This window comes from Pelmatolapia mariae, unplaced genomic scaffold (genome assembly GCF_036321145.2).
Source record: "Pelmatolapia mariae isolate MD_Pm_ZW unplaced genomic scaffold, Pm_UMD_F_2 NODE_ptg000669l+_length_22376_cov_1, whole genome shotgun sequence".
Classification (NCBI taxonomy): domain Eukaryota; kingdom Metazoa; phylum Chordata; class Actinopteri; order Cichliformes; family Cichlidae; genus Pelmatolapia; species Pelmatolapia mariae.
Window position 1 is genome coordinate 1 of NW_027052350.1, and position 22,376 is coordinate 22,376.

The 22,376-nt window shown below is 41.4% G+C and overlaps 16 non-coding genes across 16 annotated transcripts; all 16 read left to right on the forward strand.

Annotated features, from left to right (window-relative positions):
- The first annotated feature begins 552 nt into the window (after window positions 1-552).
- On the forward strand, window positions 553-624 carry trnaq-cug (transfer RNA glutamine (anticodon CUG)). Its single transcript has one exon. It is a non-coding gene; the product is annotated as a tRNA-Gln (tRNA).
- Window positions 625-924: 300 nt separating this feature from the next.
- Window positions 925-1,007, forward strand: trnal-cag (transfer RNA leucine (anticodon CAG)). The gene has a single exon. It is a non-coding gene; the product is annotated as a tRNA-Leu (tRNA).
- A 1,515-nt stretch (window positions 1,008-2,522) lies between these two features.
- Window positions 2,523-2,594, forward strand: trnaq-cug (transfer RNA glutamine (anticodon CUG)). Its single transcript has one exon. It is a non-coding gene; the product is annotated as a tRNA-Gln (tRNA).
- Window positions 2,595-3,016: 422 nt separating this feature from the next.
- Window positions 3,017-3,099, forward strand: trnal-cag (transfer RNA leucine (anticodon CAG)). The gene has a single exon. It is a non-coding gene; the product is annotated as a tRNA-Leu (tRNA).
- A 1,514-nt stretch (window positions 3,100-4,613) lies between these two features.
- Window positions 4,614-4,685, forward strand: trnaq-cug (transfer RNA glutamine (anticodon CUG)). Its single transcript has one exon. It is a non-coding gene; the product is annotated as a tRNA-Gln (tRNA).
- A 422-nt stretch (window positions 4,686-5,107) lies between these two features.
- Window positions 5,108-5,190, forward strand: trnal-cag (transfer RNA leucine (anticodon CAG)). Its single transcript has one exon. It is a non-coding gene; the product is annotated as a tRNA-Leu (tRNA).
- A 2,479-nt stretch (window positions 5,191-7,669) lies between these two features.
- trnaq-cug (transfer RNA glutamine (anticodon CUG)) lies at window positions 7,670-7,741 on the forward strand. The gene has a single exon. It is a non-coding gene; the product is annotated as a tRNA-Gln (tRNA).
- A 422-nt stretch (window positions 7,742-8,163) lies between these two features.
- trnal-cag (transfer RNA leucine (anticodon CAG)) lies at window positions 8,164-8,246 on the forward strand. The gene has a single exon. It is a non-coding gene; the product is annotated as a tRNA-Leu (tRNA).
- Window positions 8,247-10,771: 2,525 nt separating this feature from the next.
- Window positions 10,772-10,843, forward strand: trnaq-cug (transfer RNA glutamine (anticodon CUG)). The gene has a single exon. It is a non-coding gene; the product is annotated as a tRNA-Gln (tRNA).
- Window positions 10,844-11,265: 422 nt separating this feature from the next.
- On the forward strand, window positions 11,266-11,348 carry trnal-cag (transfer RNA leucine (anticodon CAG)). The gene has a single exon. It is a non-coding gene; the product is annotated as a tRNA-Leu (tRNA).
- Window positions 11,349-13,895: 2,547 nt separating this feature from the next.
- trnaq-cug (transfer RNA glutamine (anticodon CUG)) lies at window positions 13,896-13,967 on the forward strand. Its single transcript has one exon. It is a non-coding gene; the product is annotated as a tRNA-Gln (tRNA).
- Window positions 13,968-14,389: 422 nt separating this feature from the next.
- Window positions 14,390-14,472, forward strand: trnal-cag (transfer RNA leucine (anticodon CAG)). Its single transcript has one exon. It is a non-coding gene; the product is annotated as a tRNA-Leu (tRNA).
- A 2,507-nt stretch (window positions 14,473-16,979) lies between these two features.
- trnaq-cug (transfer RNA glutamine (anticodon CUG)) lies at window positions 16,980-17,051 on the forward strand. Its single transcript has one exon. It is a non-coding gene; the product is annotated as a tRNA-Gln (tRNA).
- Window positions 17,052-17,473: 422 nt separating this feature from the next.
- On the forward strand, window positions 17,474-17,556 carry trnal-cag (transfer RNA leucine (anticodon CAG)). The gene has a single exon. It is a non-coding gene; the product is annotated as a tRNA-Leu (tRNA).
- Window positions 17,557-20,060: 2,504 nt separating this feature from the next.
- trnaq-cug (transfer RNA glutamine (anticodon CUG)) lies at window positions 20,061-20,132 on the forward strand. The gene has a single exon. It is a non-coding gene; the product is annotated as a tRNA-Gln (tRNA).
- Window positions 20,133-20,554: 422 nt separating this feature from the next.
- Window positions 20,555-20,637, forward strand: trnal-cag (transfer RNA leucine (anticodon CAG)). Its single transcript has one exon. It is a non-coding gene; the product is annotated as a tRNA-Leu (tRNA).
- Window positions 20,638-22,376: the final 1,739 nt, after the last annotated feature.

Genomic DNA, 22,376 nt, shown 5'->3' on the forward strand with positions numbered 1-22,376 from the left:
CTATTCTATCCTATCTACATCTATCAATAAGTCTATCTATCTATCTATCTATCTATCTATCTATCTCATAAAATGCTGTGGTGGATGAATGTGAAAGCTTGGCTGATGATGGGCACAAGCCTGGTGTGATAATTTCACCTCAGGCATAGTGAAAAGCCCCGTGAATGAGGCTGCAGCTCCACAAATGTAACAATTTATGATTATTATCTAACAGTATCGAGAAAATTCCTGTCAGCTCAGTCAAATGTATTTAAAACAAGAAGTAACATAAGGTGAGGTTTTTGATAACTTCAGTCAGTTCTTTTTCCTTCTTATGAGCTAGACCTCTGTTTCATTAATCATAAGGTATTTCTTTCATTTTATTCCCTTATGTATTTATTTATAACATCTTTTGCTCTTTACCTTTAAAATAGTTTGCAATGACTTATTAATCATAATGTGTCTTATTTTGTTTTTCATCTTAGTACAGTATCCCCCAACTTTTTTTCTGGGTTGAGCCTGGTATCGTGTCGCCAGGTTGCGTGAATGTGGTAGTCATTTCGGTTCTGCAGTGGTTCCATGGTGTAATGGTTAGCACTCTGGACTCTGAATCCAGCGATCTGAGTTCAAATCTCGGTGGGACCTGAGTTTTAATACACTGATCAATCCCTATGTGGTACTAAAGAGCTGTCTGAAATTCAGTTGCACACCACACACTTTTACACAGTGGGGTCGCCGAGTGCTGAGGTGCGCTTGTGCGTAAAAGTCACAAACACTCCCCTGACTCACTAACTGCACAGCTGACTTCAAAGTCAGCACAGAAAGTGGGCGCCGCGAGTATGTGTTTCCATGACTGAACAGCTGCTATATGTGTTATGTGGAGTATAACATGTGTGTCTTCCAAAGTATCTCAACTTGTAACCTCCACAAAATCAGCACGTGGACGTCAGGATGGCCGAGCGGTCTAAGGCGCTGCGTTCAGGTCGCAGTCTCCTCTGGAGGCGTGGGTTCGAATCCCACTTCTGACACTGAAGCTTTGCTCTTCTTCATATTGTGACAACATGCACTTGAAATTTGGGTTCATCACCAGCAGCCTCATCAACCCTTCCTTGTCTTTTTAATTGACGTTAAACACGCTCACAAACCTGCTGCTCTGCTTGTCCTACACCACCTCCACCTGCAGGACAGCCGCAAATACATCCTCCATTCTAAACACTTCTGATGCCCAGCAGGTGGAGACAAACTCAAAGTAGGAAATTCATGCAGGTAGCCTTTGGGTTTAATATTTGCATCTTATGATCACAGCTTTGACTGTCATGTAAAAGGCTTTTCAGAAGTGAACTGTCCATAGCGGACAAGTCTGCACATTTAGACATTTACACAGTTACTGCGTGACTTCAGTACAGGCATGAGTCAGGATTTCGGGGCAAAGTAAATGTTTTCTTTCTTCTGCACATCAGCTGCAAAACAGTCTAAATAATTGCAGAGATGACAGCTACATTTAGAACCAAAACTTTTTCTGCTGGGTATTTATCCAGCTAATTCTAACATAACAAGGAAGCATCCTTTATTTTTAGACATAGGGCTGCTGATGGCCAAGAGAGTAATTGCAATTGCTTGGAAAGAGGTGGATAGAGCAGGGACAGGTAAATGGATTTCAGAATTAAAATCAACTCTGCCCTTAGAAAAGATCACCTACACAATCAGTGAATTTCCATCATGAAAAGGTTCAAATGAAGATGCTGTGGTTTGTTAAGCTGTACTTTACTAAAACGACTGAATGAAGCTCAGACTGCATCAAACGAAAGTGATTTCCACGTGTTCTTTATTGGGCTGTAAGCATTAAAGTTTAAATGGATCCAGTTGAATGTTTCCGAGCTCTAATGTGCAGCTATCACTTAAAAAATGAACAGCAGAACTTAGAACGCACTAAGTGATAATGAAATATTTCACTGCAACTTAAATGTTTATTTTACTGCTTTGTGCGATAAATTACTAGATTAGCAATCATTTGTATCTATCTATCTATCTATCTATCTATCTATCTATCTATCTATCTATCTATCTCAGAAAATACTGTGTTACAGCTTGGCTGATGATGGGCACAAGCCTGGTGTGATGATATCACCTCAGGCATAGTTAAAAGCCCCGTGAATGAGGCTGCAGCTCCACAAATGTAACAATTTATGATTATTATCTAACAGTATCGAGAAAATTCCTGTCAGCTCAGTCAAATGTATTTAAAACAAGAAGTAACATAAGGTGAGGTTTTTGATAACTTCAGTCAGTTCTTTTTCCTTCTTATGAGCTAGACCTCTGTTTCATTAAATCATAAGGTATTTCTTTCATTTTATTCCCTTATGTATTTATTTATAACATCTTTTGCTCTTTACCTTTAAAATAGTTTGCAATGACTTATTAATCATAATGTGTCTTATTTTGTTTTTCATCTTAGGACAGTATCCCCCAACTTTTTTTCTGGGTTGAGCCTGGTATCGTGTCGCCAGGTTGCGTGAATGTGGTAGTCATTTCGGTTCTGCAGTGGTTCCATGGTGTAATGGTTAGCACTCTGGACTCTGAATCCAGCGATCCGAGTTCAAATCTCGGTGGGACCTGAGTTTTAATACACTGATTGGGATGTGAAACAGTAGCGCGTCTTCTCTGGGACACCAAAACTGTGCTACAATTGTGTTTTCAGTGAGAGGTGTAAAACATCAAGCAGCAAACCTTGACCTCTCCCTTTACAAACACTTGTCAATCCCTATGTGGTACTAAAGAGCTGTCTGAAATTCAGTTGCACACCACACACTTTTACACAGTGGGGTCGCCGAGTGCTGAGGTGCGCTTGTGCGTAAAAGTCACAAACACTCCCCTGACTCACTAACTGCACAGCTGACTTCAAAGTCAGCACAGAAAGTGGGCGCCACGAGTATGTGTTTCCATGACTGAACAGCTGCTATATGTGTTATGTGGAGTATAACATGTGTGTCTTCCAAAGTATCTCAACTTGTAACCTCCACAAAATCAGCACGTGGACGTCAGGATGGCCGAGCGGTCTAAGGCGCTGCGTTCAGGTCGCAGTCTCCTCTGGAGGCGTGGGTTCGAATCCCACTTCTGACACTGAAGCTTTGCTCTTCTTCATATTGTGACAACATGCACTTGAAATTTGGGTTCATCACCAGCAGCCTCATCAACCCTTCCTTGTCTTTTTAATTGACGTTAAACACGCTCACAAACCTGCTGCTCTGCTTGTCCTACACCACCTCCACCTGCAGGACAGCCGCAAATACATCCTCCATTCTGAGGTATTGGGCTGTCCTGCAGGTGGAGACAAACTCAAAGTAGGAAATTCATGCAGGTAGCCTTTGGGTTTAATATTTGCATCTTATGATCACAGCTTTGACTGTCATGTAAAAGGCTTTTCAGAAGTGAACTGTCCATAGCGGACAAGTCTGCACATTTAGACATTTACACAGTTACTGCGTGACTTCAGTACAGGCATGAGTCAGGATTTCGGGGCAAAGTAAATGTTTTCTTTCTTCTGCACATCAGCTGCAAAACAGTCTAAATAATTGCAGAGATGACAGCTACATTTAGAACCAAAACTTTTTCTGCTGGGTATTTATCCAGCTAATTCTAACATAACAAGGAAGCATCCTTTATTTTTAGACATAGGGCTGCTGATGGCCAAGAGAGTAATTGCAATTGCTTGGAAAGAGGTGGATAGAGCAGGGACAGGTAAATGGATTTCAGAATTAAAATCAACTCTGCCCTTAGAAAAGATCACCTACACAATCAGTGAATTTCCATCATGAAAAGGTTCAAATGAAGATGCTGTGGTTTGTTAAGCTGTACTTTACTAAAACGACTGAATGAAGCTCAGACTGCATCAAACGAAAGTGATTTCCACGTGTTCTTTATTGGGCTGTAAGCATTAAAGTTTAAATGGATCCAGTTGAATGTTTCCGAGCTCTAATGTGCAGCTATCACTTAAAAAATGAACAGCAGAACTTAGAACGCACTAAGTGATAATGAAATATTTCACTGCAACTTAAATGTTTATTTTACTGCTTTGTGCGATAAATTACTAGATTAGCAATCATTTGTATCTATCTATCTATCTATCTATCTATCTATCTATCTATCTATCTATCTATCTCAGAAAATACTGTGTTACAGCTTGGCTGATGATGGGCACAAGCCTGGTGTGATGATATCACCTCAGGCATAGTTAAAAGCCCCGTGAATGAGGCTGCAGCTCCACAAATGTAACAATTTATGATTATTATCTAACAGTATCGAGAAAATTCCTGTCAGCTCAGTCAAATGTATTTAAAACAAGAAGTAACATAAGGTGAGGTTTTTGATAACTTCAGTCAGTTCTTTTTCCTTCTTATGAGCTAGACCTCTGTTTCATTAATCATAAGGTATTTCTTTCATTTTATTCCCTTATGTATTTATTTATAACATCTTTTGCTCTTTACCTTTAAAATAGTTTGCAATGACTTATTAATCATAATGTGTCTTATTTTGTTTTTCATCTTAGGACAGTATCCCCCAACTTTTTTTCTGGGTTGAGCCTGGTATCGTGTCGCCAGGTTGCGTGAATGTGGTAGTCATTTCGGTTCTGCAGTGGTTCCATGGTGTAATGGTTAGCACTCTGGACTCTGAATCCAGCGATCCGAGTTCAAATCTCGGTGGGACCTGAGTTTTAATACACTGATTGGGATGTGAAACAGTAGCGCGTCTTCTCTGGGACACCAAAACTGTGCTACAATTGTGTTTTCAGTGAGAGGTGTAAAACATCAAGCAGCAAACCTTGACCTCTCCCTTTACAAACACTTGTCAATCCCTATGTGGTACTAAAGAGCTGTCTGAAATTCAGTTGCACACCACACACTTTTACACAGTGGGGTCGCCGAGTGCTGAGGTGCGCTTGTGCGTAAAAGTCACAAACACTCCCCTGACTCACTAACTGCACAGCTGACTTCAAAGTCAGCACAGAAAGTGGGCGCCACGAGTATGTGTTTCCATGACTGAACAGCTGCTATATGTGTTATGTGGAGTATAACATGTGTGTCTTCCAAAGTATCTCAACTTGTAACCTCCACAAAATCAGCACGTGGACGTCAGGATGGCCGAGCGGTCTAAGGCGCTGCGTTCAGGTCGCAGTCTCCTCTGGAGGCGTGGGTTCGAATCCCACTTCTGACACTGAAGCTTTGCTCTTCTTCATATTGTGACAACATGCACTTGAAATTTGGGTTCACCACCAGCTTTCTCAGAGCTTTGTGCATTTTATAATCATGCACACTCTAACAACATTCTAGATAATTCTAATACAATTCACTACAGGAAGCTGATTACTGGTGCACAACTAAATATGTGCATCTTTCAATGTGCTCACACTCACACTCATGTGCTAAAAACCTGATTTTGTGGAGTCAAGACTTTCAGCACGTTGAAACAATCTTTCTTATTTACTCCAATTATCCCAAAATAAGGACTGGTCCCATTCCATGTCATGGCATGAAAATATGAGAGGCTGTCATCAATTCAATCACATACTTGTAAAAATTGTAAACACTCAGTAAAAATCCTTCAACATTTTTATTGTATTTCTGACAGTGTAAACACAAAACAATAACATACAAACACACACATACACATACGTTGTGTTTCGGCTTATTAAAAAGGCCATGTCATGTTTTGCTTGGTCAAAAAACAACAACAAAAAGAAAACAAACTTCTTATTACTGGGCTGACTTCCTCGTTTTGAAATGATTAGTTGTTTTGGTTTGGTTTTTTTTGTTTTTTTGTTTTTTTTACAGCATTTCATGTTGGCTGATGGTGGGCACGAACCTGATGAGCTCACATGAATGAAAGTAAAACTTTGTGTGAACGTAGCTGCTTCTCGCCGGGTGCGGTGGCGCGTGCCTGTAATCCAAGCTACTGGGAGGCTGAGGTTGGAGGATCGTCTGAGCTCAGGAGCTCTGAGCTGCAGCACGCTATGTCGATCGGGTGTCCGCACTAAGTTCGGCATCCATATGGTGATCCTGGGGGAGCCCGGGACCACCAGGTCGTCTAAGGAGGGGTGCACCGGCCCAGGTCGGAGACGGAGCAGGTCAAAGCCCCCGTGTCGCTCAGTAGTGGGATCGCGCCCGTGAGTAGACGCTGTAGTGCAGCCCGAGCAATACAGCGAGACCCAATCTTTATACACATCCATATACCTGTCTCTGCATCACGCAGCAGCCTCATCAACCCTTCCTTGTCTTTTTAATTGACGTTAAACACGCTCACAAACCTGCTGCTCTGCTTGTCCTACACCACCTCCACCTGCAGGACAGCCGCAAATACATCCTCCATTCTAAACACTTCTGATGCCCAGCAGGTGGAGACAAACTCAAAGTAGGAAATTCATGCAGGTAGCCTTTGGGTTTAATATTTGCATCTTATGATCACAGCTTTGACTGTCATGTAAAAGGCTTTTCAGAAGTGAACTGTCCATAGCGGACAAGTCTGCACATTTAGACATTTACACAGTTACTGCGTGACTTCAGTACAGGCATGAGTCAGGATTTCGGGGCAAAGTAAATGTTTTCTTTCTTCTGCACATCAGCTGCGAAACAGTCTAAATAATTGCAGAGATGACAGCTACATTTAGAACCAAAACTTTTTCTGCTGGGTATTTATCCAGCTAATTCTAACATAACAAGGAAGCATCCTTTATTTTTAGACATAGGGCTGCTGATGGCCAAGAGAGTAATTGCAATTGCTTGGAAAGAGGTGGATAGAGCAGGGACAGGTAAATGGATTTCAGAATTAAAATCAACTCTGCCCTTAGAAAAGATCACCTACACAATCAGTGAATTTCCATCATGAAAAGGTTCAAATGAAGATGCTGTGGTTTGTTAAGCTGTACTTTACTAAAACGACTGAATGAAGCTCAGACTGCATCAAACGAAAGTGATTTCCACGTGTTCTTTATTGGGCTGTAAGCATTAAAGTTTAAATGGATCCAGTTGAATGTTTCCGAGCTCTAATGTGCAGCTATCACTTAAAAAATGAACAGCAGAACTTAGAACGCACTAAGTGATAATGAAATATTTCACTGCAACTTAAATGTTTATTTTACTGCTTTGTGCGATAAATTACTAGATTAGCAATCATTTGTATCTCTCTATCTATCTATCTATCTATCTATCTATCTATCTACCTCAGAAAATACTGTGTTACAGCTTGGCTGATGATGGGCACAAGCCTGGTGTGATGATATCACCTCAGGCATAGTTAAAAGCCCCGTGAATGAGGCTGCAGCTCCACAAATGTAACAATTTATGATTATTATCTAACAGTATCGAGAAAATTCCTGTCAGCTCAGTCAAATGTATTTAAAACAAGAAGTAACATAAGGTGAGGTTTTTGATAACTTCAGTCAGTTCTTTTTCCTTCTTATGAGCTAGACCTCTGTTTCATTAATCATAAGGTATTTCTTTCATTTTATTCCCTTATGTATTTATTTATAACATCTTTTGCTCTTTACCTTTAAAATAGTTTGCAATGACTTATTAATCATAATGTGTCTTATTTTGTTTTTCATCTTAGTACAGTATCCCCCAACTTTTTTTCTGGGTTGAGCCTGGTATCGTGTCGCCAGGTTGCGTGAATGTGGTAGTCATTTCGGTTCTGCAGTGGTTCCATGGTGTAATGGTTAGCACTCTGGACTCTGAATCCAGCGATCCGAGTTCAAATCTCGGTGGGACCTGAGATTTAATACACTGATTGGGATGTGAAACAGTAGCGCGTCTTCTCTGGGACACCAAAACTGTGCTACAATTGTGTTTTCAGTGAGAGGTGTAAAACATCAAGCAGCAAACCTTGACCTCTCCCTTTACAAACACTTGTCAATCCCTATGTGGTACTAAGGAGCTGTCTGAAATTCAGTTGCACACCACACACTTTTACACAGTGGGGTCGCCGAGTGCTGAGGTGCGCTTGTGCGTAAAAGTCACAAACACTCCCCTGACTCACTAACTGCACAGCTGACTTCAAAGTCAGCACAGAAAGTGGGCGCCACGAGTATGTGTTTCCATGACTGAACAGCTGCTATATGTGTTATGTGGAGTATAACATGTGTGTCTTCCAAAGTATCTCAACTTGTAACCTCCACAAAATCAGCACGTGGACGTCAGGATGGCCGAGCGGTCTAAGGCGCTGCGTTCAGGTCGCAGTCTCCTCTGGAGGCGTGGGTTCGAATCCCACTTCTGACACTGAAGCTTTGCTCTTCTTCATATTGTGACAACATGCACTTGAAATTTGGGTTCACCACCAGCTTTCTCAGAGCTTTGTGCATTTTATAATCATGCACACTCTAACAACATTCTAGATAATTCTAATACAATTCACTACAGGAAGCTGATTACTGGTGCACAACTAAATATGTGCATCTTTCAATGTGCTCACACTCACACTCATGTGCTAAAAACCTGATTTTGTGGAGTCAAGACTTTCAGCACGTTGAAACAATCTTTCTTATTTACTCCAATTATCCCAAAATAAGGACTGGTCCCATTCCATGTCATGGCATGAAAATATGAGAGGCTGTCATCAATTCAATCACATACTTGTAAAAATTGTAAACACTCAGTAAAAATCCTTCAACATTTTTATTGTATTTCTGACAGTGTAAACACAAAACAATAACATACAAACACACATACACATACGTTGTGTTTCGGCTTATTAAAAAGGCCATGTCATGTTTTGCTTGGTCAAAAAACAACAACAAAAAGAAAACAAACTTCTTATTACTGGGCTGACTTCCTCATTTTGAAATGATTAGTTGTTTTGGTTTTTTTTTTTTTTTTTTTGGTTTTTTTTACAGCATTTCATCTTGGCTGATGGTGGGCACGAACCTGATGAGCTCACATGAATGAAAGTAAAACTTTGTGTGAACGTAGCTGCTTCTCGCCGGGTGCGGTGGCGCGTGCCTGTAATCCAAGCTACTGGGAGGCTGAGGTTGGAGGATCGTCTAAGCTCAGGAGCTCTGAGCTGCAGCAGGCTATGTCGATCGGGTGTCCGCACTAAGTTCGGCATCCATATGGTGATCCTGGGGGAGCCCGGGACCACCAGGTCGTCTAAGGAGGGGTGCACCGGCCCAGGTCGGAGACGGAGCAGGTCAAAGCCCCCGTGTCGCTCAGTAGTGGGATCACGCCCGTGAGTAGACGCTGTAGTGCAGCCTGAGCAATACAGCGAGACCCAATCTTTATACACATCCATATACCTGTCTCTGCATCACGCAGCAGCCTCATCAACCCTTCCTTGTCTTTTTAATTGACGTTAAACACGCTCACAAACCTGCTGCTCTGCTTGTCCTACACCACCTCCACCTGCAGGACAGCCGCAAATACATCCTCCATTCTAAACACTTCTGATGCCCAGCAGGTGGAGACAAACTCAAAGTAGGAAATTCATGCAGGTAGCCTTTGGGTTTAATATTTGCATCTTATGATCACAGCTTTGACTGTCATGTAAAAGGCTTTTCAGAAGTGAACTGTCCATAGCGGACAAGTCTGCACATTTAGACATTTACACAGTTACTGCGTGACTTCAGTACAGGCATGAGTCAGGATTTCGGGGCAAAGTAAATGTTTTCTTTCTTCTGCACATCAGCTGCAAAACAGTCTAAATAATTGCAACTCCCCCAAGAATGCAGAGATGACAGCTACATTTAGAACCAAAACTTTTTCTGCTGGGTATTTATCCAGCTAATTCTAACATAACAAGGAAGCATCATTTATTTTTAGACATAGGGCTGCTGATGGCCAAGAGAGTAATTGTAATTGCTTGGAAAGAGGTGGATAGAGCAGGGACAGGTAAATGGATTTCAGAATTAAAATCAACTCTGCCCTTAGAAAAGATCACCTACACAATCAGTGAATTTCCATCATGAAAAGGTTCAAATGAAGATGCTGCGGTTTGTTAAGCTGTACTTTACTAAAACGACTGAATGAAGCTCAGACTGCATCAAACGAAAGTGATTTCCACGTGTTCTTTATTGGGCTGTAAGCATTAAAGTTTAAATGGATCCAGTTGAATGTTTCCGAGCTCTAATGTGCAGCTATCACTTAAAAAATGAACAGCAGAACTTAGAACGCACTAAGTGATAATGAAATATTTCACTGCAACTTAAATGTTTATTTTACTGCTTTGTGCGATAAATTACTAGATTAGCAATCATTTGTATCTCTCTATCTATCTATCTATCTATCTATCTATCTATCTATCTATCTATCTATCTATCTATCTATCTATCTATCTCATAAAATACTGTGTTACAGCTTGGCTGATGATGGGCACAAGCCTGGTGTGATGATATCACCTCAGGCATAGTTAAAAGCCCCGTGAATGAGGCTGCAGCTCCACAAATGTAACAATTTATGATTATTATCTAACAGTATCGAGAAAATTCCTGTCAGCTCAGTCAAATGTATTTAAAACAAGAAGTAACATAAGGTGAGGTTTTTGATAACTTCAGTCAGTTCTTTTTCCTTCTTATGAGCTAGACCTCTGTTTCATTAATCATAAGGTATTTCTTTCATTTTATTCCCTTATGTATTTATTTATAACATCTTTTGCTCTTTACCTTTAAAATAGTTTGCAATGACTTATTAATCATAATGTGTCTTATTTTGTTTTTCATCTTAGTACAGTATCCCCCAACTTTTTTTCTGGGTTGAGCCTGGTATCGTGTCGCCAGGTTGCGTGAATGTGGTAGTCATTTCGGTTCTGCAGTGGTTCCATGGTGTAATGGTTAGCACTCTGGACTCTGAATCCAGCGATCCGAGTTCAAATCTCGGTGGGACCTGAGATTTAATACACTGATTGGGATGTGAAACAGTAGCGCGTCTTCTCTGGGACACCAAAACTGTGCTACAATTGTGTTTTCAGTGAGAGGTGTAAAACATCAAGCAGCAAACCTTGACCTCTCCCTTTACAAACACTTGTCAATCCCTATGTGGTACTAAAGAGCTGTCTGAAATTCAGTTGCACACCACACACTTTTACACAGTGGGGTCGCCGAGTGCTGAGGTGCGCTTGTGCGTAAAAGTCACAAACACTCCCCTGACTCACTAACTGCACAGCTGACTTCAAAGTCAGCACAGAAAGTGGGCGCCACGAGTATGTGTTTCCATGACTGAACAGCTGCTATATGTGTTATGTGGAGTATAACATGTGTGTCTTCCAAAGTATCTCAACTTGTAACCTCCACAAAATCAGCACGTGGACGTCAGGATGGCCGAGCGGTCTAAGGCGCTGCGTTCAGGTCGCAGTCTCCTCTGGAGGCGTGGGTTCGAATCCCACTTCTGACACTGAAGCTTTGCTCTTCTTCATATTGTGACAACATGCACTTGAAATTTGGGTTCACCACCAGCTTTCTCAGAGCTTTGTGCATTTTATAATCATGCACACTCTAACAACATTCTAGATAATTCTAATACAATTCACTACAGGAAGCTGATTACTGGTGCACAACTAAATATGTGCATCTTTCAATGTGCTCACACTCACACTCATGTGCTAAAAACCTGATTTTGTGGAGTCAAGACTTTCAGCACGTTGAAACAATCTTTCTTATTTACTCCAATTATCCCAAAATAAGGACTGGTCCCATTCCATGTCATGGCATGAAAATATGAGAGGCTGTCATCAATTCAATCACATACTTGTAAAAATTGTAAACACTCAGTAAAAATCCTTCAACATTTTTATTGTATTTCTGACAGTGTAAACACAAAACAATAACATACAAACACACATACACATACGTTGTGTTTCGGCTTATTAAAAAGGCCATGTCATGTTTTGCTTGGTCAAAAAACAACAACAAAAAGAAAACAAACTTCTTATTACTGGGCTGACTTCCTCATTTTGAAATGATTAGTTGTTTGGTTTTTTTTTTTTTTTTTTTTGGTTTTTTTTTACAGCATTTCATCTTGGCTGATGGTGGGCACGAACCTGATGAGCTCACATGAATGAAAGTAAAACTTTGTGTGAACGTAGCTGCTTCTCGCCGGGTGCGGTGGCGCGTGCCTGTAATCCAAGCTACTGGGAGGCTGAGGTTGGAGGATCGTCTAAGCTCAGGAGCTCTGAGCTGCAGCAGGCTATGTCGATCGGGTGTCCGCACTAAGTTCGGCATCCATATGGTGATCCTGGGGGAGCCCGGGACCACCAGGTCGTCTAAGGAGGGGTGCACCGGCCCAGGTCGGAGACGGAGCAGGTCAAAGCCCCCGTGTCGCTCAGTAGTGGGATCGCGCCCGTGAGTAGACGCTGTAGTGCAGCCTGAGCAATACAGCGAGACCCAATCTTTATACACATCCATATACCTGTCTCTGCATCACGCAGCAGCCTCATCAACCCTTCCTTGTCTTTTTAATTGACGTTAAACACGCTCACAAACCTGCTGCTCTGCTTGTCCTACACCACCTCCACCTGCAGGACAGCCGCAAATACATCCTCCATTCTAAACACTTCTGATGCCCAGCAGGTGGAGACAAACTCAAAGTAGGAAATTCATGCAGGTAGCCTTTGGGTTTAATATTTGCATCTTATGATCACAGCTTTGACTGTCATGTAAAAGGCTTTTCAGAAGTGAACTGTCCATAGCGGACAAGTCTGCACATTTAGACATTTACACAGTTACTGCGTGACTTCAGTACAGGCATTCAGGATTTCGGGGCAAAGTAAATGTTTTCTTTCTTCTGCACATCAGCTGCAAAACAGTCTAAATAATTGCAACTCCCCCAAGAATGCAGAGATGACAGCTACATTTAGAACCAAAACTTTTTCTGCTGGGTATTTATCCAGCTAATTCTAACATAACAAGGAAGCATCATTTATTTTTAGACATAGGGCTGCTGATGGCCAAGAGAGTAATTGTAATTGCTTGGAAAGAGGTGGATAGAGCAGGGACAGGTAAATGGATTTCAGAATTAAAATCAACTCTGCCCTTAGAAAAGATCACCTACACAATCAGTGAATTTCCATCATGAAAAGGTTCAAATGAAGATGCTGCGGTTTGTTAAGCTGTACTTTACTAAAACGACTGAATGAAGCTCAGACTGCATCAAACGAAAGTGATTTCCACGTGTTCTTTATTGGGCTGTAAGCATTAAAGTTTAAATGGATCCAGTTGAATGTTTCCGAGCTCTAATGTGCAGCTATCACTTAAAAAATGAACAGCAGAACTTAGAACGCACTAAGTGATAATGAAATATTTCACTGCAACTTAAATGTTTATTTTACTGCTTTGTGCGATAAATTACTAGATTAGCAATCATTTGTATCTCTCTATCTATCTATCTATCTATCTATCTATCTATCTATCTATCTATCTATCTATCTATCTATCTATCTATCTATCTATCTATCTATCTATCTATCTCATAAAATACTGTGTTACAGCTTGGCTGATGATGGGCACAAGCCTGGTGTGATGATATCACCTCAGGCATAGTTAAAAGCCCCGTGAATGAGGCTGCAGCTCCACAAATGTAACAATTTATGATTATTATCTAACAGTATCGAGAAAATTCCTGTCAGCTCAGTCAAATGTATTTAAAACAAGAAGTAACATAAGGTGAGGTTTTTGATAACTTCAGTCAGTTCTTTTTCCTTCTTATGAGCTAGACCTCTGTTTCATTAATCATAAGGTATTTCTTTCATTTTATTCCCTTATGTATTTATTTATAACATCTTTTGCTCTTTACCTTTAAAATAGTTTGCAATGACTTATTAATCATAATGTGTCTTATTTTGTTTTTCATCTTAGTACAGTATCCCCCAACTTTTTTTCTGGGTTGAGCCTGGTATCGTGTCGCCAGGTTGCGTGAATGTGGTAGTCATTTCGGTTCTGCAGTGGTTCCATGGTGTAATGGTTAGCACTCTGGACTCTGAATCCAGCGATCCGAGTTCAAATCTCGGTGGGACCTGAGATTTAATACACTGATTGGGATGTGAAACAGTAGCGCGTCTTCTCTGGGACACCAAAACTGTGCTACAATTGTGTTTTCAGTGAGAGGTGTAAAACATCAAGCAGCAAACCTTGACCTCTCCCTTTACAAACACTTGTCAATCCCTATGTGGTACTAAAGAGCTGTCTGAAATTCAGTTGCACACCACACACTTTTACACAGTGGGGTCGCCGAGTGCTGAGGTGCGCTTGTGCGTAAAAGTCACAAACACTCCCCTGACTCACTAACTGCACAGCTGACTTCAAAGTCAGCACAGAAAGTGGGCGCCACGAGTATGTGTTTCCATGACTGAACAGCTGCTATATGTGTTATGTGGAGTATAACATGTGTGTCTTCCAAAGTATCTCAACTTGTAACCTCCACAAAATCAGCACGTGGACGTCAGGATGGCCGAGCGGTCTAAGGCGCTGCGTTCAGGTCGCAGTCTCCTCTGGAGGCGTGGGTTCGAATCCCACTTCTGACACTGAAGCTTTGCTCTTCTTCATATTGTGACAACATGCACTTGAAATTTGGGTTCACCACCAGCTTTCTCAGAGCTTTGTGCATTTTATAATCATGCACACTCTAACAACATTCTAGATAATTCTAATACAATTCACTACAGGAAGCTGATTACTGGTGCACAACTAAATATGTGCATCTTTCAATGTGCTCACACTCACACTCATGTGCTAAAAACCTGATTTTGTGGAGTCAAGACTTTCAGCACGTTGAAACAATCTTTCTTATTTACTCCAATTATCCCAAAATAAGGACTGGTCCCATTCCATGTCATGGCATGAAAATATGAGAGGCTGTCATCAATTCAATCACATACTTGTAAAAATTGTAAACACTCAGTAAAAATCCTTCAACATTTTTCTTGTATTTCTGACAGTGTAAACACAAAACAATAACATACAAACACACACATACACATACGTTGTGTTTCGGCTTATTAAAAAGGCCATGTCATGTTTTGCTTGGTCAAAAAACAACAACAAAAAGAAAACAAACTTCTTATTACTGGGCTGACTTCCTCATTTTGAAATGATTAGTTGTTTTGGTTTGTTTTTTTTTATTTTTTTGTTTTTTTACAGCATTTCATGTTGGCTGATGGTGGGCACGAACCTGATGAGCTCACATGAATGAAAGTAAAACTTTGTGTGAACGTAGCTGCTTCTCGCCGGGTGCGGTGGCGCGTACCTGTAATCCAAGCTACTGGGAGGCTGAGGTTGGAGGATCGTCTGAGCTCAGGAGCTCTGAGCTGCAGCACGCTATGTCGATCGGGTGTCCGCACTAAGTTCGGCATCCATATGGTGATCCTGGGGGAGCCCGGGACCACCAGGTCGTCTAAGGAGGGGTGCACCGGCCCAGGTCGGAGACGGAGCAGGTCAAAGCCCCCGTGTCGCTCAGTAGTGGGATCGCGCCCGTGAGTAGACGCTGTAGTGCAGCCCGAGCAATACAGCGAGACCCAATCTTTATACACATCCATATACCTGTCTCTGCATCACGCAGCAGCCTCATCAACCCTTCCTTGTCTTTTTAATTGACGTTAAACACGCTCACAAACCTGCTGCTCTGCTTGTCCTACACCACCTCCACCTGCAGGACAGCCGCAAATACATCCTCCATTCTAAACACTTCTGATGCCCAGCAGGTGGAGACAAACTCAAAGTAGGAAATTCATGCAGGTAGCCTTTGGGTTTAATATTTGCATCTTATGATCACAGCTTTGACTGTCATGTAAAAGGCTTTTCAGAAGTGAACTGTCCATAGCGGACAAGTCTGCACATTTAGACATTTACACAGTTACTGCGTGACTTCAGTACAGGCATGAGTCAGGATTTCGGGGCAAAGTAAATGTTTTCTTTCTTCTGCACATCAGCTGCAAAACAGTCTAAATAATTGCAACTCCCCCAAGAATGCAGAGATGACAGCTACATTTAGAACCAAAACTTTTTCTGCTGGGTATTTATCCAGCTAATTCTAACATAACAAGGAAGCATCATTTATTTTTAGACATAGGGCTGCTGATGGCCAAGAGAGTAATTGTAATTGCTTGGAAAGAGGTGGATAGAGCAGGGACAGGTAAATGGATTTCAGAATTAAAATCAACTCTGCCCTTAGAAAAGATCACCTACACAATCAGTGAATTTCCATCATGAAAAGGTTCAAATGAAGATGCTGCGGTTTGTTAAGCTGTACTTTACTAAAACGACTGAATGAAGCTCAGACTGCATCAAACGAAAGTGATTTCCACGTGTTCTTTATTGGGCTGTAAGCATTAAAGTTTAAATGGATCCAGTTGAATGTTTCCGAGCTCTAATGTGCAGCTATCACTTAAAAAATGAACAGCAGAACTTAGAACGCACTAAGTGATAATGAAATATTTCACTGCAACTTAAATGTTTATTTTACTGCTTTGTGCGATAAATTACTAGATTAGCAATCATTTGTATCTCTCTATCTATCTATCTATCTATCTATCTATCTATCTATCTATCTATCTATCTCATAAAATACTGTGTTACAGCTTGGCTGATGATGGGCACAAGCCTGGTGTGATGATATCACCTCAGGCATAGTTAAAAGCCCCGTGAATGAGGCTGCAGCTCCACAAATGTAACAATTTATGATTATTATCTAACAGTATCGAGAAAATTCCTGTCAGCTCAGTCAAATGTATTTAAAACAAGAAGTAACATAAGGTGAGGTTTTTGATAACTTCAGTCAGTTCTTTTTCCTTCTTATGAGCTAGACCTCTGTTTCATTAATCATAAGGTATTTCTTTCATTTTATTCCCTTATGTATTTATTTATAACATCTTTTGCTCTTTACCTTTAAAATAGTTTGCAATGACTTATTAATCATAATGTGTCTTATTTTGTTTTTCATCTTAGTACAGTATCCCCCAACTTTTTTTCTGGGTTGAGCCTGGTATCGTGTCGCCAGGTTGCGTGAATGTGGTAGTCATTTCGGTTCTGCAGTGGTTCCATGGTGTAATGGTTAGCACTCTGGACTCTGAATCCAGCGATCCGAGTTCAAATCTCGGTGGGACCTGAGTTTTAATACACTGATTGGGATGTGAAACAGTAGCGCGTCTTCTCTGGGACACCAAAACTGTGCTACAATTGTGTTTTCAGTGAGAGGTGTAAAACATCAAGCAGCAAACCTTGACCTCTCCCTTTACAAACACTTGTCAATCCCTATGTGGTACTAAGGAGCTGTCTGAAATTCAGTTGCACACCACACACTTTTACACAGTGGGGTCGCCGAGTGCTGAGGTGCGCTTGTGCGTAAAAGTCACAAACACTCCCCTGACTCACTAACTGCACAGCTGACTTCAAAGTCAGCACAGAAAGTGGGCGCCACGAGTATGTGTTTCCATGACTGAACAGCTGCTATATGTGTTATGTGGAGTATAACATGTGTGTCTTCCAAAGTATCTCAACTTGTAACCTCCACAAAATCAGCACGTGGACGTCAGGATGGCCGAGCGGTCTAAGGCGCTGCGTTCAGGTCGCAGTCTCCTCTGGAGGCGTGGGTTCGAATCCCACTTCTGACACTGAAGCTTTGCTCTTCTTCATATTGTGACAACATGCACTTGAAATTTGGGTTCACCACCAGCTTTCTCAGAGCTTTGTGCATTTTATAATCATGCACACTCTAACAACATTCTAGATAATTCTAATACAATTCACTACAGGAAGCTGATTACTGGTGCACAACTAAATATGTGCATCTTTCAATGTGCTCACACTCACACTCATGTGCTAAAAACCTGATTTTGTGGAGTCAAGACTTTCAGCACGTTGAAACAATCTTTCTTATTTACTCCAATTATCCCAAAATAAGGACTGGTCCCATTCCATGTCATGGCATGAAAATATGAGAGGCTGTCATCAATTCAATCACATACTTGTAAAAATTGTAAACACTCAGTAAAAATCCTTCAACATTTTTCTTGTATTTCTGACAGTGTAAACACAAAACAATAACATACAAACACACACATACACATACGTTGTGTTTCGGCTTATTAAAAAGGCCATGTCATGTTTTGCTTGGTCAAAAAACAACAACAAAAAGAAAACAAACTTCTTATTACTGGGCTGACTTCCTCATTTTGAAATGATTAGTTGTTTTGGTTTGTTTTTTTTTGTTTTTTTGTTTTTTTACAGCATTTCATCTTGGCTGATGGTGGGCACGAACCTGATGAGCTCACATGAATGAAAGTAAAACTTTGTGTGAACGTAGCTGCTTCTCGCCGGGTGCGGTGGCGCGTACCTGTAATCCAAGCTACTGGGAGGCTGAGGTTGGAGGATCGTCTGAGCTCAGGAGCTCTGAGCTGCAGCACGCTATGTCGATCGGGTGTCCGCACTAAGTTCGGCATCCATATGGTGATCCTGGGGGAGCCCGGGACCACCAGGTCGTCTAAGGAGGGGTGCCCAGGTCGGAGACGGAGCAGGTCAAAGCCCCCGTGTCGCTCAGTAGTGGGATCGCGCCCGTGAGTAGACGCTGTAGTGCAGCCCGAGCAATACAGCGAGACCCAATCTTTATACACATCCATATACCTGTCTCTGCATCACGCAGCAGCCTCATCAACCCTTCCTTGTCTTTTTAATTGACGTTAAACACGCTCACAAACCTGCTGCTCTGCTTGTCCTACACCACCTCCACCTGCAGGACAGCCGCAAATACATCCTCCATTCTAAACACTTCTGATGCCCAGCAGGTGGAGACAAACTCAAAGTAGGAAATTCATGCAGGTAGCCTTTGGGTTTAATATTTGCATCTTATGATCACAGCTTTGACTGTCATGTAAAAGGCTTTTCAGAAGTGAACTGTCCATAGCGGACAAGTCTGCACATTTAGACATTTACACAGTTACTGCGTGACTTCAGTACAGGCATGAGTCAGGATTTCGGGGCAAAGTAAATGTTTTCTTTCTTCTGCACATCAGCTGCAAAACAGTCTAAATAATTGCAGAGATGACAGCTACATTTAGAACCAAAACTTTTTCTGCTGGGTATTTATCCAGCTAATTCTAACATAACAAGGAAGCATCATTTATTTTTAGACATAGGGCTGCTGATGGCCAAGAGAGTAATTGTAATTGCTTGGAAAGAGGTGGATAGAGCAGGGACAGGTAAATGGATTTCAGAATTAAAATCAACTCTGCCCTTAGAAAAGATCACCTACACAATCAGTGAATTTCCATCACGAAAAGGTTCAAATGAAGATGCTGCGGTTTGTTAAGCTGTACTTTACTAAAACGACTGAATGAAGCTCAGACTGCATCAAACGAAAGTGATTTCCACGTGTTCTTTATTGGGCTGTAAGCATTAAAGTTTAAATGGATCCAGTTGAATGTTTCCGAGCTCTAATGTGCAGCTATCACTTAAAAAATGAACAGCAGAACTTAGAACGCACTAAGTGATAATGAAATATTTCACTGCAACTTAAATGTTTATTTTACTGCTTTGTGCGATAAATTACTAGATTAGCAATCATTTGTATCTCTCTATCTATCTATCTATCTATCTATCTATCTATCTATCTATCTATCTATCTATCTATCTATCTATCTATCTCATAAAATACTGTGTTACAGCTTGGCTGATGATGGGCACAAGCCTGGTGTGATGATATCACCTCAGGCATAATTAAAAGCCCCGTGAATGAGGCTGCAGCTCCACAAATGTAACAATTTATGATTATTATCTAACAGTATTGAGAAAATTCCTGTCAGCTCAGTCAAATGTATTTAAAACAAGAAGTAACATAAGGTGAGGTTTTTGATAACTTCAGTCAGTTCTTTTTCCTTCTTATGAGCTAGACCTCTGTTTCATTAATCATAAGGTATTTCTTTCATTTTATTCCCTTATGTATTTATTTATAACATCTTTTGCTCTTTACCTTTAAAATAGTTTGCAATGACTTATTAATCATAATGTGTCTTATTTTGTTTTTCATCTTAGTACAGTATCCCCCAACTTTTTTTCTGGGTTGAGCCTGGTATCGTGTCGCCAGGTTGCGTGAATGTGGTAGTCATTTCGGTTCTGCAGTGGTTCCATGGTGTAATGGTTAGCACTCTGGACTCTGAATCCAGCGATCCGAGTTCAAATCTCGGTGGGACCTGAGATTTAATACACTGATTGGGATGTGAAACAGTAGCGCGTCTTCTCTGGGACACCAAAACTGTGCTACAATTGTGTTTTCAGTGAGAGGTGTAAAACATCAAGCAGCAAACCTTGACCTCTCCCTTTACAAACACTTGTCAATCCCTATGTGGTACTAAGGAGCTGTCTGAAATTCAGTTGCACACCACACACTTTTACACAGTGGGGTCGCCGAGTGCTGAGGTGCGCTTGTGCGTAAAAGTCACAAACACTCCCCTGACTCACTAACTGCACAGCTGACTTCAAAGTCAGCACAGAAAGTGGGCGCCACGAGTATGTGTTTCCATGACTGAACAGCTGCTATATGTGTTATGTGGAGTATAACATGTGTGTCTTCCAAAGTATCTCAACTTGTAACCTCCACAAAATCAGCACGTGGACGTCAGGATGGCCGAGCGGTCTAAGGCGCTGCGTTCAGGTCGCAGTCTCCTCTGGAGGCGTGGGTTCGAATCCCACTTCTGACACTGAAGCTTTGCTCTTCTTCATATTGTGACAACATGCACTTGAAATTTGGGTTCACCACCAGCTTTCTCAGAGCTTTGTGCATTTTATAATCATGCACACTCTAACAACATTCTAGATAATTCTAATACAATTCACTACAGGAAGCTGATTACTGGTGCACAACTAAATATGTGCATCTTTCAATGTGCTCACACTCACACTCATGTGCTAAAAACCTGATTTTGTGGAGTCAAGACTTTCAGCACGTTGAAACAATCTTTCTTATTTACTCCAATTATCCCAAAATAAGGACTGGTCCCATTCCATGTCATGGCATGAAAATATGAGAGGCTGTCATCAATTCAATCACATACTTGTAAAAATTGTAAACACTCAGTAAAAATCCTTCAACATTTTTCTTGTATTTCTGACAGTGTAAACACAAAACAATAACATACAAACACACACATACACATACGTTGTGTTTCGGCTTATTAAAAAGGCCATGTCATGTTTTGCTTGGTCAAAAAACAACAACAAAAAGAAAACAAACTTCTTATTACTGGGCTGACTTCCTCATTTTGAAATGATTAGTTGTTTTGGTTTGTTTTTTTTTGTTTTTTTGTTTTTTTACAGCATTTCATCTTGGCTGATGGTGGGCACGAACCTGATGAGCTCACATGAATGAAAGTAAAACTTTGTGTGAACGTAGCTGCTTCTCGCCGGGTGTGGTGGCGCGTGCCTGTAATCCAAGCTACTGGGAGGCTGAGGTTGGAGGATCGTCTGAGCTCAGGAGCTCTGAGCTGCAGCACGCTATGTCGATCGGGTGTCCGCACTAAGTTCGGCATCCATATGGTGATCCTGGGGGAGCCCGGGACCACCAGGTCGTCTAAGGAGGGGTGCACCGGCCCAGGTCGGAGACGGAGCAGGTCAAAGCCCCCGTGTTGCTCAGTAGTGGGATCGCGCCCGTGAGTAGACGCTGTAGTGCAGCCTGAGCAATACAGCGAGACCCAATCTTTATACACATCCATATACCTGTCTCTGCATCACGCAGCAGCCTCATCAACCCTTCCTTGTCTTTTTAATTGACGTTAAACACGCTCACAAACCTGCTGCTCTGCTTGTCCTACACCACCTCCACCTGCAGGACAGCCGCAAATACATCCTCCATTCTAAACACTTCTGATGCCCAGCAGGTGGAGACAAACTCAAAGTAGGAAATTCATGCAGGTAGCCTTTGGGTTTAATATTTGCATCTTATGATCACAGCTTTGACTGTCATGTAAAAGGCTTTTCAGAAGTGAACTGTCCATAGCGGACAAGTCTGCACATTTAGACATTTACACAGTTACTGCGTGACTTCAGTACAGGCATGAGTCAGGATTTCGGGGCAAAGTAAATGTTTTCTTTCTTCTGCACATCAGCTGCAAAACAGTCTAAATAATTGCAGAGATGACAGCTACATTTAGAACCAAAACTTTTTCTGCTGGGTATTTATCCAGCTAATTCTAACATAACAAGGAAGCATCATTTATTTTTAGACATAGGGCTGCTGATGGCCAAGAGAGTAATTGCAATTGCTTGGAAAGAGGTGGATAGAGCAGGGACAGGTAAATGGATTTCAGAATTAAAATCAACTCTGCCCTTAGAAAAGATCACCTACACAATCAGTGAATTTCCATCATGAAAAGGTTCAAATGAAGATGCTGTGGTTTGTTAAGCTGTACTTTACTAAAACGACTGAATGAAGCTCAGACTA